Consider the following 12,993-nt stretch of genomic DNA (forward strand, 5'->3'; position numbering starts at 1 on the left):
CGTCATGGAGTGCAAGAACAGGACTCTTGCTGAGATGGCTCGCACTATGCTTGATGAATACAAAATGCCTCGTCGTTTCTGGACTGAGGCAATTGATACTGCGTGCCACATCATCAACAGAGTATATCTTCTAAATTCTTCAAAAAGACTGCCTATGAACTCCTCACTGATAAGAAACCCAATGTAAGTTATTTCAAAGTCTTCGGTGCTAAATGTTGGATTAGAGATCCTCATCACAACTCAAAATTTGCACCGAAAGCACATGAAGGTTTTATGCTTGGTTACGGAAAGGACTCGCACACCTACAGAGTCTTCAACAACGTTCTTCACAAAGTTGTTGAAACTGTAGATGTGTGGTTCGATGAAACTAATGGCTCGCAAAGAGAGCACCTACCTACTGTGATAGATGAACCAACACCTGAGGAAACTATCAAGTTCAAGGCTACTGAGGATGTCATTCCTACTGAAGAATCTGCTGAAGAATTCATTCCAGAACATGAAGAACGTCGAGCTAATGCACCTGAAGAAAATGCTGAAGAAAATGGTGCTGAAGAAAACGCTGATCAAACTCTTCAACGACAACCAGCTCATCCTCGCATTGCAAAAGAAGTGCAAGTTGAAAAGATCATCAATGACATCAAAGCGCCAGGTCCTCTCACACGCTCAAAAGCTTCACATTTGTCTAACTTTTGTGGGCAGTATGCTTTTGTCTCTATTACAGAGCCCACTAAGGTAGATGAAGCATTTCTGGAGCCTGAGTGGATTCAGGCCATGCAAGAAGAATTACATCAGTTCGAGCTCAACAATGTCTGGGAACTGGTCAAACGTCCAGATCCTCGCAAGCACAATATCATCGGCACAAAGTGGATCTACCGCAACAAGCAAGATGAAAATGGCCTTGTGGTGAGGAATAAGGCACGGCTTGTAGCTCAAGGCTACACACAGGTTGAAGGAATTGATTTCGATGAAACTTTTGCACCTGTTGCTAGACTTGAGGCTATTCGCATATTACTTGCTTATGCTAACCATCATGATATCACTTTATATCAAATGGATGTGAAAAGTGCATTCCTCAATGGTAAGCTTGAGGAAGAAGTATATGTTGCTCAACCCCCCAGGTTTTGAAGATCCAAAGAATCCTGACAAAGTCTTCAGACTCAACAAGGCCCTCTATGGCCTCAAGCAGGCCCCACGGGCTTGGTATGATACCTTGAAGGAACTCCTCATGAAGAAAGGCTTCAAACCCGGTTCACTCGACCCTACTCTTTTCACTAAATCTTATGATGGTGAATTGTTTGTGTGCCAAATATATGTTGATGATATTATCTTTGGCTGTACTGACCAACGTTATAGTGATGAATTTGCCTATATGATGAGTGAAGAATATCAAATGTCTAGGATGGGAGAGTTGAAATTCTTCTTAGGTCTTCAAATTCGTCAACAACACAATGGCATATTCATATCTCAGGAGAAATACCTCAAGGATGTACTGAGGAAATTCGGCATGCAAGATTGCAAAGGCGTCAAAATTCCTATGCCCACAAATGGCCATCTGTGCACTGATGAAAATGGTATTGACTTCGATCATAAGGTATACCGCTCCATGATAGGTTCCTTATTGTACTTATGTGCATCTAGGCCAGATATAATGCTTAGTGTTTGCATGTGTGCCCGATTTCAAGCTACACCGAAGGAATCACACCATAAGGCTGTGAAGCATATTCTTCGATATCTAGCTCACACACCAACACTTGGATTATGGTACCCCAAGGGCTCGGTTTTGATCTTGTTGGATATTCTGACTCTGACTATGCTGGTGATCGTGTGAATCGCAAGTCAACATCTGGTACATGTCATTTCCTCGGGCGATCTATGGTCTGTTGGTTCTCGAAGAAACAGAACTGCGTATCACTATCTACTGCTGAAGCTGAGTACATTGCCGCTGGTTCTTGCTGTGCCCAATTGCTATGGATGAAGCAAACTCTCAAGGACTACGGCGTCAACATGAAGAATGTGCCTCTCCTCTGTGACAATGAGAGTGCCATCAAGATTGCTCACAACCCAGTTCAGCACTCGAAGACAAAGCACATTCAGATTCGTCATCATTTTCTTCGTGATCATGTGTTGAAGGGTGACATTTCTGTTGAGCATGTGAAGATTGAAGAACAGCTAGCCGATATCTTCACAAAGCCCTTGGATGAGAAGAGATTTAGTAAGTTGCGGTGTGAGCTAAATATCCTAGAATCTTCGAATGTTCTTTGAAAAGGACACTCATCCTAACACTTATGCAAAATTGATGACTTAGATGTGCAACACATGAAGAAATGTTTTTCTTCAATCAATGAAGAATGACACTCTTAGTGTGAAGAAATTAATGAAGAATTTGATTCTCATAACCCTACGATAATTGTACGCGGTGTCTGAAATCATCATTCTTATACGGTGGGTCATGCCACCACCAAAAGTTGAAATTCCTCAATTATTCATATTCTTCAACTTTGCATAGTCTTCACTGGTTCTATCATTTTTCTTCATTGGCTATATATATATATATATATATATATATATATATATATATATATATATATATATGAGTTTATGTCCTCTACAGCATTCACTTATTGCTATTTCTTCAAGTTGGTTTTCTGCTAAGTGAATGTGATCGGACCCTTCCCCTCTATGCTTTACTCAACCCAATCTGTTCATAAATTCTTCATGTGCGTTCTATCTGAAACTCGTTCAAAATCTTCACTGTGTCCTTGTCAGTTGAAGAAATTGCGAACGAAACTTTAAAACCTACCTTATCTAAATTTTTGGCTTTGCCGCTCAAACCGTTCCGCATCCCACAATACACTTATCCACTCACCCACGATCTAACACGATCTCCACCTCTCACTACGTGGGTGACACATGTCATGCGAATGAGAAGGGTCAGGGGCACGTTCGTCCAATTTCTTCGGGCAAGCAGTTTTTCACCGTGGCTATAAATACCCCTACTTCCCTTCCTCACTTCTTTTACTCCGCTCGACCTCTCTTTCCAGCTCGAGCTTCTCAAACCCTAGCGCCGCCGCTACTTCATCGTCACCGGTGTGGAAGAGCTTCACTGCCTCGACCTCGTCGCCGACGTACTCGCGCTGACCGCGGACATCTTCACTCCGCTGCCGCCGTAGCCATCTTCCTCCGCCAAGTTAGGGCGTGGAAGATCTACACAGACGAACTTCACATCTCCTCACTCCAGTTCGTCGTGTTCTTCATCCAGGGTAATTACAAGTTACTTTTACTGCACTCATTGATTCGAATGATTATCTACAAAATCTTCAAAAGTGTTTTTCTTCATATCTTCACACACTGAACACCTCACAAGTCATCTGTTCTTGATTCGTTTCTCTAAGCATCATTTTTCTTCAAGATTCCTCAATTGTGTGGATCTTCGATCTATACAACTCTGGAACCTAAGACAAAGAACGCTTAGTGAAAATCTTCAAGACTCATCTGGTCAAATTCCTCAAACTTTTCTTTTTGAAAAACCTTCTGAGAACACATATGACCTCTCCAAATTCCTCGCAACTATACTCTGTTCACAGGTACACATGTCAGCTGCTGAATCACTAGGTTCTCATCAACTTAACTCATTTGCAGTGTTCCTCGAAGAAAAGTTGCATACTTCTTCAGAGAATTCGATTGTTTAAATTCCTCAACTGAAGAAAATGGCTGATGGTAAAAGGCCACAGAAGGGAGGAAAGAGGCCTGAGGTAAATACAGCGTTTGAAATCCCTGATGACATATATGCTAGGTACTGCACACCTACTGAGGAAACCAAGAATGAGCGCAAAATGCGCAAACAGAGGATAGAGAGGAGATGGGCAAGAGAATGGAGGGAGTATATATATGTCACTCCTAAGTACATGAAGAAATTCGCACTCAATCCTCTATGCCCAAGAGCTCCATTGGTACCTGGCCAAATAGCAAATCCCACCAGCCTCAAGCGCGGTGAGGACTATCCTGATGAATGGGCCAAGCGCCAAACCAAGTTGGCTAAGCAAGCCAGAGAAGCAGTGAGGAAATTCAATGAAGACTTTGTCACTGCTGCTGCCTCTGCTGAGGCCTGTGCTGTCAAGCCAAAGAAGGCTATGTCTAAGAAGCCTGCACGCAGGCCAAGTTCCTCAGCAATGCCCTCATGGCCAGAATAATCAAAGCCCTCACGGTCAATTCCTCATGCTGCTCATGTTCCTCCAAAGTCCTCAGCTTCTCCGTCAAAGCCTTCAGCTGTTCCGACCAAATCCTCAGCACCTGTGCATCTCGCTTCGTGCCAAAGGACTGCCGGCATCTCCATTGCCTCAGGTGTCTCAGCTACTTCCTCAGCTGCACCAAGTTCCTCAGCTGGCCCCTCACTTCTGAAGACAAAGGCCACTGCTGGACGAGGTCCTCACCCAAGTCCTCAAAAGAAGCAAGTCGCTTTCCAAGTGCCATCTAATGAAGACGAAGCTGATGATGATGAACTTGTAGAAATCATCAGAGACAGGCAAGTCAGGGCTGCTAGAGCCAAAGGATCAGAAGTGCCACTACTTTTGGATCCCAAGCTGATACTCGACTACATTGATGATTGGCACAAGGACCCCAACACTCCCTTGCCTGACTTCAAGCTGACTCCTCACCAGAGTCACATGCTGACCCACTTCATTCAAGAAGAAAAGTGGAAATTTGAGAAGGCCAGGCAGATCAAGAAAGCGCAGTACAAGAAAGAGCGCTATCTGAAGAAAAATGTTATCTCTATGACAACTGAAGAACTTGTCACTATTCAGACTGAGATTAAGAAACTCAGTGATAACTTTGACGCATATCGCTTTGATTGGCTTGGAGCCAAGGTTCATTTTGTGAAACTTGCGAATAACTTCACTTCCAATGTTGCAGCCCCAACGCAACAGGAAATTCCTCAGGCTGAAGCATCTGCTCGGCCTACTGAAGAAAATGCCAGCACCGCTGATGATAATCAGGCTGCTGAAGATAATGTGAGTTCCTGGGCTGATGACTGCATTCCAGCCGCTGAAGAAATTGCCAGGGCACCCACTAGTGGTGTGCCTGAAGAAACTGAAGAACTCAGGGCAACTGCTTCAGTTGTGCCTGAAGAAAGTCAACCAGATTCCTCAGCTGCTCCTGCACCAACTTCAACTCCAATCCTTCCATCTGCATGAGATGTGAAGAAGACCAAGGCTGCAGAGCGTGCTGCAGTGAAGAAAAGGAAAGCATCAGCTGCTTCAGATTCTTCAGCTCCGAAGAAAATGAAGCCTATGACAAGTTCGTTTGCAAATCTGATTGATGTTGTTCCCATCTCAACCAGGCCATCAAAGGACCTTGTTCCTTTTGATGAAGAATATGTGATACCTAGCGGATCGGATGAAGAAACTCCTTCTGCTGCTTCGTCTGAACCGTTGGATGAAGAAATTGAAGTGGATGCAATCCCTTCAACACCTATACACTCCTCGCCTATGCCTCAGTTCACAGCTGAAGAGGCTGGCGTTGAAGAAATGGAAGATGAAGATGTGGACATTGGCTGCTCCACACCCGTAATCAGTGATGAATTCTGGGAAAGTCAGCATCCAAACTCTCCAATGTTCACCCCTCTACAGCAAATTCCTCAGTCCCCCACACAAACTGTTCACATGGGCTCTGAAGAAACTCATCCCACTGCATCTGTCCATGAGGAAAATCCAGCCACTAGCACTGAAGAAACTGCTACTGCTGAACAACCAACGATGCAGACTGCCACTCAGGAGGAACCAGAAAATTCCTCAGCCTGAAGAACCTGCGATTGAGATTCCTGAGGTCGTGATGCAACTCACTGACACTCCTCTGCCCAAGCCAAAGGATCCTTTCTCACGCAAGCAAAAGTTCAAAGCTGATGATTTCTTCGGCGAGCACGTATTCTTTGAAGATTACAACCCATATGACTCTGCTCGCATTAGGAAGAGGCGTTTCTGGACTGCCAGTCAAGCAAATTTTTATTCCTCAGTGCTGTTCAACAAGGAGAAAATCTTCTACCATGAGCATATTTCTCACGTGGATATGGAATCTCTGCCGTGCTTCGCACCAGTCCTCAGTGTTCTTCACGATGCTGGACTGCTCAACTTTTTCTCTGACATCTGCGATTGGAATGAAGAACTGATTCTTCAATTCTATGCAATGGTGCACATCACCGGAGATGCTAAAGATGTGAATTCATGGGTGCTGGACTGGATGTCTAAAAACACTCACTACACCGCACCAGCCTCTGAATTGCTTCGTGCTCTACCACTCAGTCCTCCCCTTGAAGAAGCTCGTTGCATCTACAGTGAACCTGAGCTCACACATCATTACATGCAGGTGCTGATGAAGCCTTTGAAACCAGGTCAGGCACCACGAACCAAATTCCTCGTGAAGGAATTGTTGTACGTGCCCAGAACTGTCTATCGTATTCTTACGAGGACAATCAGTCCCATCAAAGGCCACGACTCATCTGATGAGGAAATTGTTGGCATCATGAAGAATCTGGTATTCAACATCGTTCATGGCATTCCCATCAATTATCACGATTTCTTCATGAGGACTATGGCCAATGTTGCACTGTCTCTGTTTGAGCTAAAGCCTTATGCACCTTGGATTATGAGATTCCTCAGGACAAGGTCTTCACTCAACTACAAAGCTGATTTCCAGAATCACCTCAGCTACTTGCCCCCAATTGAAGTCCTCAAGCAGACATATTCCTCAGTTGATGGAAAGGGCAACGCACTAGCTGTAATTGATGAAGGCATTCATCCATTGGATGGTCAGTTTCGCAAAGCTGCATCTTATTCCACCAATGATGACTCTGCCACACATGACTCTGCCAATGCACCTAAGTCCACTCCTCAAGCCACTGCTCCGCGCGTGATGACTGACCGTGAACTTCTGCTTAGTCTTCACCAGAAGGTGGATCAAAATCACAAATGGGTTAAGCGTCAATTTGGTTCACTTCTTCACAACATGACTGCCACACACAATGCAGTGAAGAAAACCAGTACTACCTCCATCAAGTCTTCGGTCGCACCTGGGCAATCCTATCACATCTATATGGTGAAGAAGATCTGAAGAACATGGGTCTCAAAGAAGATTTTGACTGGTCTGCACCTCCACCGAAGAAATTCAAGAAGGTCCAAGTTCCTTCTCTGGTGGCCAGCTCATTTTCTTCATCGCGCGACACTGATGAACATGAAGATTTGGATGACACTACGGCAGGCCCTACATCAACAAACGACCCCGACAACGCTGGCGCTCCTTCATCAAAATGATTATCTTCAGGGGCGCTAGTCCTCATTTTCGATCCTTTTGGTCATTCGATGACAAAGGGGGAGAAATATGAGTTAGTCTTCAAGCGGGTCTACTATATGGGCGTTTTTTTATTTGCTAAGTTACAACTCTCGTTCTTCTGAAACTTTATTGGATCGAGTTGTAATCTCAAACTCGATGGTGCTCTGATACTTTTGATGCACTGCACTCTGATACTTTTGATGCACTATTCTGCATGCTTATTCCTCGTTAATATTATTGAACGCATGCTGAATTTCATCAGGCACCATATTTCGTCATGCATTTCAAATTCTTCATATTATATGTTAAATGCGTGTATGAATTACAAGATATAGGGGAGATCTCCATGATTCAACTCTTCAAGTGTGCATTGCTTCAAAAGCAAATTCCTCACTATGCACATCTTCAGGGGGAGTTCTTCTATATCTTGCAATCAAATTCCTCAATATCGGTAGTTACACTTCATATGCTTATCCCCGTTGAAAACTTAACCTATATTATCATCAATCACCAAAAAGGGGGAGATTGTAAGTGCATCTAGTGCCTCTTAGTGATTTTGGTGAATTGAAGACTTATAGGTTAAGGGAATAATGCGTTTGTGAGTGTACACAGGTCTATAAGCCTATGAGGAGTTTGATATTTATAAGAAAAGTTGACCCCTAAAAATGAATATCTTCGACTAAAGATTTTGGTATTTCTGAAGACTTTCATGAAGACTTTGAAAGTGAAGAAATTGGTGTGTCTGTGAAGACTTGATATTCATGCGAGGAATATGAAGCTTGAAGACTTTCATTTTCATAGTTTTGTTTTTCTCTTTCTTTAGTCATAGGAAACACCATACTGTTAAAGGGGGTCGAGGAAATACTAAGGAAAAAATTCCATGTGATGCTCAACTCAAAATCCTACACCTACCAATACCTTTGAGTGAAGCCATTGGAAATCTCATACAGTTTAGTCAATTTGTTCAGTGAAAGAGACGAAGTTCTTCTGGTCTCTGAGGAATTTGTCCTGACTGAGGAGTTAGGAATTCGCCAGTGTGGATTGCCTACATAGTGAGGAACATGATAGCCCTGAGGATTTTGCTACTCAAAATTCCGACCGTTGCTGTGCTATGCGCCAGCTGTCCCAAAATATCTATCCACCTAACGGTCATATCATTGAAGGGCATTTATGTCTTATCATGTCGGGCTGCTCCCTAGGCTATAAATAGCCGCCCCCTACAACCACTAGCTAGTTGGCTGCTCCGAGAGAAACTGACACTTGTCATTTGAGAGCAACCCATCCTCTGAGGACTTTGAGCGAAAATCATCAAGTGAGGAAAAACCAAAAACCCAAAACCCAAACACCTACAAGCCCCAAGTGATTGAGCATCACTAAAGAGATTGATCCTGAGTGGATCCGACGCTTGTTACCTTTGAAGACTGTGCTTCTTCCAGACGGTTAGGCGTCATGGTCTAGAGCATCCAAGAGGAATTGTGGATCGCCGAGTGACCAAGTTTGTGAAGGTTTGGAAGTTGCCTGAAGACTTACCACGAGTGATTGGACGAGGTCTGTGTGACATTAGTTCAAGGAGAATACGGTGAGGACTGGGTGTCTTGGACTAAGTGTCCTTGACTGGGTGTCCGGGACTGTGTGTCCTCGAGTTTAAATACTCAGCCGCTCCAACCAGACGTACAACTGAGATAGCAGTTGGAACTGGTCTACCAAATCATTGTCTTCACCAAGCTTACTCGTTCTATTTCCTCAACTCTTTCATTTCCTCATAACTGTGTTGTGTGTTTGTTCATATATGTGTTTGAAGACTTTGACTGAAGACTTTCTGAATTCCCTCAGTTCAATTTCTTTAGTCTGTTTGTCTTCATCCTGTGTTATCATGTGATTACGCTTCCTGTACTATGTGCCTGTCTTCATTTCATCATGATGACTATGCTTGTATTCTGTTATGTTTACTTTTGAGTACTTATTCCAATGCTAGTAGTTCTTCGCTAAGGAATTTCCTCACCGGCAAATTCCTCAGTGAAGAATTTCATAAAAATCGCCTATTCACCCCCCTCTAGTCGATATAACGCACTTTCAGCGGGACCACCCCCACCGATAACCCGAATAGGGGCCCCTTGGCGACCTTGCCCGCCTTCGCGAACTTGTTGGTCCTCTCGGCCCTGCCGTCACGGTTCACGTCGAGCTAAAAAAGCTGCTGGCAGAAGTGGGCGTGCCCCATCATCGTGAAGTTGTGGTTCAGGCCGGGGCGGAGCCGCATGATGTCGGCCGCATTCCTGAAGAGCCAGGCCGGCCTCCCCTTGTTGTGAAGTGGAGCGATGCGGCGACGGATGAAATCCGCCCCGATCATCTCCAGGGTGAGCTCGGCAACTGTGAGGCGATGGATTCTGGTGATGGCGACCGTGAACTTCCCATCCTGGGGGTCGACATTGCCCTAGTCGTCTCTGCGAACCGGCGGCGCCTGGCGAACCTGGCAAAATTCCTGTGGGTCCTCCTCCTCAACCCAGCACCACCGGCTCCGCCACTCCTCCCACCACTCCTTCTGAGCGCCCTCTGGATATGTCCCCTTCTCCAAGGTCCTTGGGATCCAGGCGACACAACCAAAATGGCGCCTCCCCTCTGGATCCGAGGATAGAAGTAGTGGCAAAAAAGCGCGGTGTTGGGATGCACACCAGCGAAGCCCTCGCGGAGATGGGCTAAAACGGCCATGCACGCCCCAACATTTGGAGTGAAATCCAGAAGGTGGAAGCCATAGGTGTGCATGACATTGTTGAAGAAATTGGAGAAAGGGGGCAGAGGCCACAGGAAAAGTAGTCGACGAAGAATGGGTACCGATTCGGACCGGCCTTGGCGAAATCAGCGGGGATGATGCACGTGGATGGATGCCCCGTCGTCTCTCCCCCCGTCTTGCACCCCCACAGGGGCTTGAAGTTGTCCCGGAGGAGGATCGCATCGACCGTCGAGGGAAAGTAGGCGAGCTGCATCCGCCGCGCCGCCGACTAACTCTCTGGCGGCTCCGTCCTCCCGGCGTCCTTGGCCACTCCTTTGCCTATGCTGGTTTTGGGTGCCATGGCGGCTACGAGTAGGGGCTCTCCTTTTGCACCCTTTTACTTGTGCACGGGCAGTCAGAGCCGCGCCCACGACCACACTGAGCAGGGCGGAGGAGGGATGCCGGAGCGCCAGATAGCCAGAGCATCGCCAAGACCAGGGGCGCAAAAGAGAGCAAGAGGGTGAGGTGGACTCCCCTGGCAAAACTCTTGCCAGGGTGGCTTCCGCAGCCCCAGCAAGATCCTTGCCGGGGCAACTTGCCTAACGCCAACAGAGCGCGCCACCCTTCAGCCCAAGGGTTCCCGACGACATCAGCCACATCAAAACCAAGGCTTGGGAGGCACCTCCGTGGTGGCATGTAGATCTTTGTAGAGATCATAAATACACACGATCAGATGAGAACCAGAAGACGATGATCCTTGGTGAGATCCTTGCCAAGGAAATCCACGAGACCCCCAGCAAGATCCTTGCCGGGGACGGACGCGGTGCCACAACAAGACCCTTGCCGAGGATGTCTGTGGGGCCGCAGCTAGGCCCATGTCTGCCAAGACTCCATTGCCACTCCCATGCAGCTGCTAGCTCAACCAGTTGGGCAGGCATCTGCGTGGCAGCCTGGGCCTCCACACCGACTCAGCAAGCACCTGTGTGGTGGCATGTGGATCTTCATGAAGGCTCCACCATCATGACAGCCCAGCAGCCAGCCAATGTGGAGCTACAACGCCTCGTCAGCTCGGACGCATGTCGGAGCCATGCGAGGCGGTGACAGCTGGGACGAGCTTCCTTGCCGTCCCCGATAAAGCAAGAGGGGCACGTCGGCAGCGCATTAAATGCATTTGTCCGATGGTGCTAGAGGATAGACTCAGCCGCGATGCACCTTTCCACCTCTTGTGTGCCACTGTGGCGACCCCTTTTGTCTATAAAAGGAGGCACGAGGCGTATTGGAGGGGGATTTAGATCTTTGGAACTAGGGAGACACTGTATCTAGTTCAAGAACTAAAGAACACTCAAATATACATCACAGCAGAACTAGGGTATTACCCGTTTCCGCGGCCCGAACCTGGGTAAACGATCCTTGTGCCGACCACCAGACTCGCTCTATGCACAACCCCGCGCCCGCCGACCGTAGATGGGATACCAGTGATCCCATAGGTGTCGTTTCCCACCGACACCCTGGAAGTACAAGCGTTACAGGACAAAATGTACTGTCAAGAGCAATGGCCTACACTTCTGCACCAATCCCTCAATAGGGGTAAGTACAGTGATAGACGACGTTCAGTCCTTACAAGAGGACTGCAGAGCTAAACCTCTTCAAAAAGCATTGATTCTAAATTTATGTAAGAGTCCATACGGATCTTATAATGTCTACCAAATGGACGATAACGAGGCTAACATGTGTAGTGATGCTAAATAATGAAACTGCTATGAAAGTAAGTATGGTCATACAGGGCAAGAGGTACTCACAAGAGAAATGCGGTGTGCAGTATAGTTGCGAGATTCTGTGGTCCCTTGAGAATGAATGTTCTTATGCTAACAGTTTTTGTACAAGTGAGACGTTAAGGCAAATGCAGAAATGTAGTTCATATTGTGATGTGATATCATAGACAGTACCTTACGCTTTAGACAAGACCAATGTCTAACATGATTATTCCAGTCACTGTCTGATAAATGTAGCACCGGAGACTTTACAGAAATTTCATTTAGAGTCTTGCCATCGAAGTGCGCTTGCCTCGGGTACAAACGATACTTCATCAACGAGTGCTTGAAAAGCGCAACCAACCCTTGCTCATCTTGACAATCTAGTTTGGTCCTCGCCTATTTAAAAGAATGAAATCTTGTGTCTTCTATCATCAGAAACATATGCAGTAATTACCATGAATAAAATTAGTACATTACTTACATGTAAGTTGCGGAGGAAGACTGGAAATTGTTCTGTGTCTGCGGTTTAATCTTTCCATGAAGGAAAGATGCGCACAAAGTTCCTGACAACAATATAAGCTTCATCTTCTAAATTGGGAAGAAATGGAACAGGGGTCCTATTTGCTGCAATTGGGGCTCTCTCTGGTTCGAAAATGGATTTGGCAACTGGATTTGGTGTACTCTTTGCTGGAATGGGGGTTTTGCATCGTAGAGTTGGTGCTATGTCAACTGGCATCATCATAGTGTTTGCTGCAGTTGGGGTCTGCTGAGTTGGGGCATCAAAAATGACCAGTGTAGTAGGGCTAGAGTCTGCTAGAGTTGGGGTGTTTTGTGGGTCACGTGATATTGCAACTACACCTAATGGGCTATTTGATTTATCAGGTGTCACTACCTTTTTGCAAATACTTTGCTCGTAGTCCTCCACGATCAGCAATCGCCTTCTTCCTTTTGAACGTCTGATACACAAGAACAACATTTGAATGGATAAATATGGTATGATGACAGATGGAATATGTACTGAAAATGGATAGGCAAGGCGTATTCACATACACGATGTGTAAACTAAGATAACAGCAGTGCAACAAAGTAGAAGCAATGCAAAGCATCAGTTGCAAGATATGTGCGACCAATAGATCAGGCACCTTGATGGGTGAATAAGATAGGGCATCTGCCTCTGACACCTCCACTAGGGAGCTACATTCACTTAGG

The sequence above is a fragment of the Triticum aestivum genome, chromosome 3A (assembly GCF_018294505.1).
Source record: "Triticum aestivum cultivar Chinese Spring chromosome 3A, IWGSC CS RefSeq v2.1, whole genome shotgun sequence".
NCBI lineage: Eukaryota > Viridiplantae > Streptophyta > Magnoliopsida > Poales > Poaceae > Triticum > Triticum aestivum.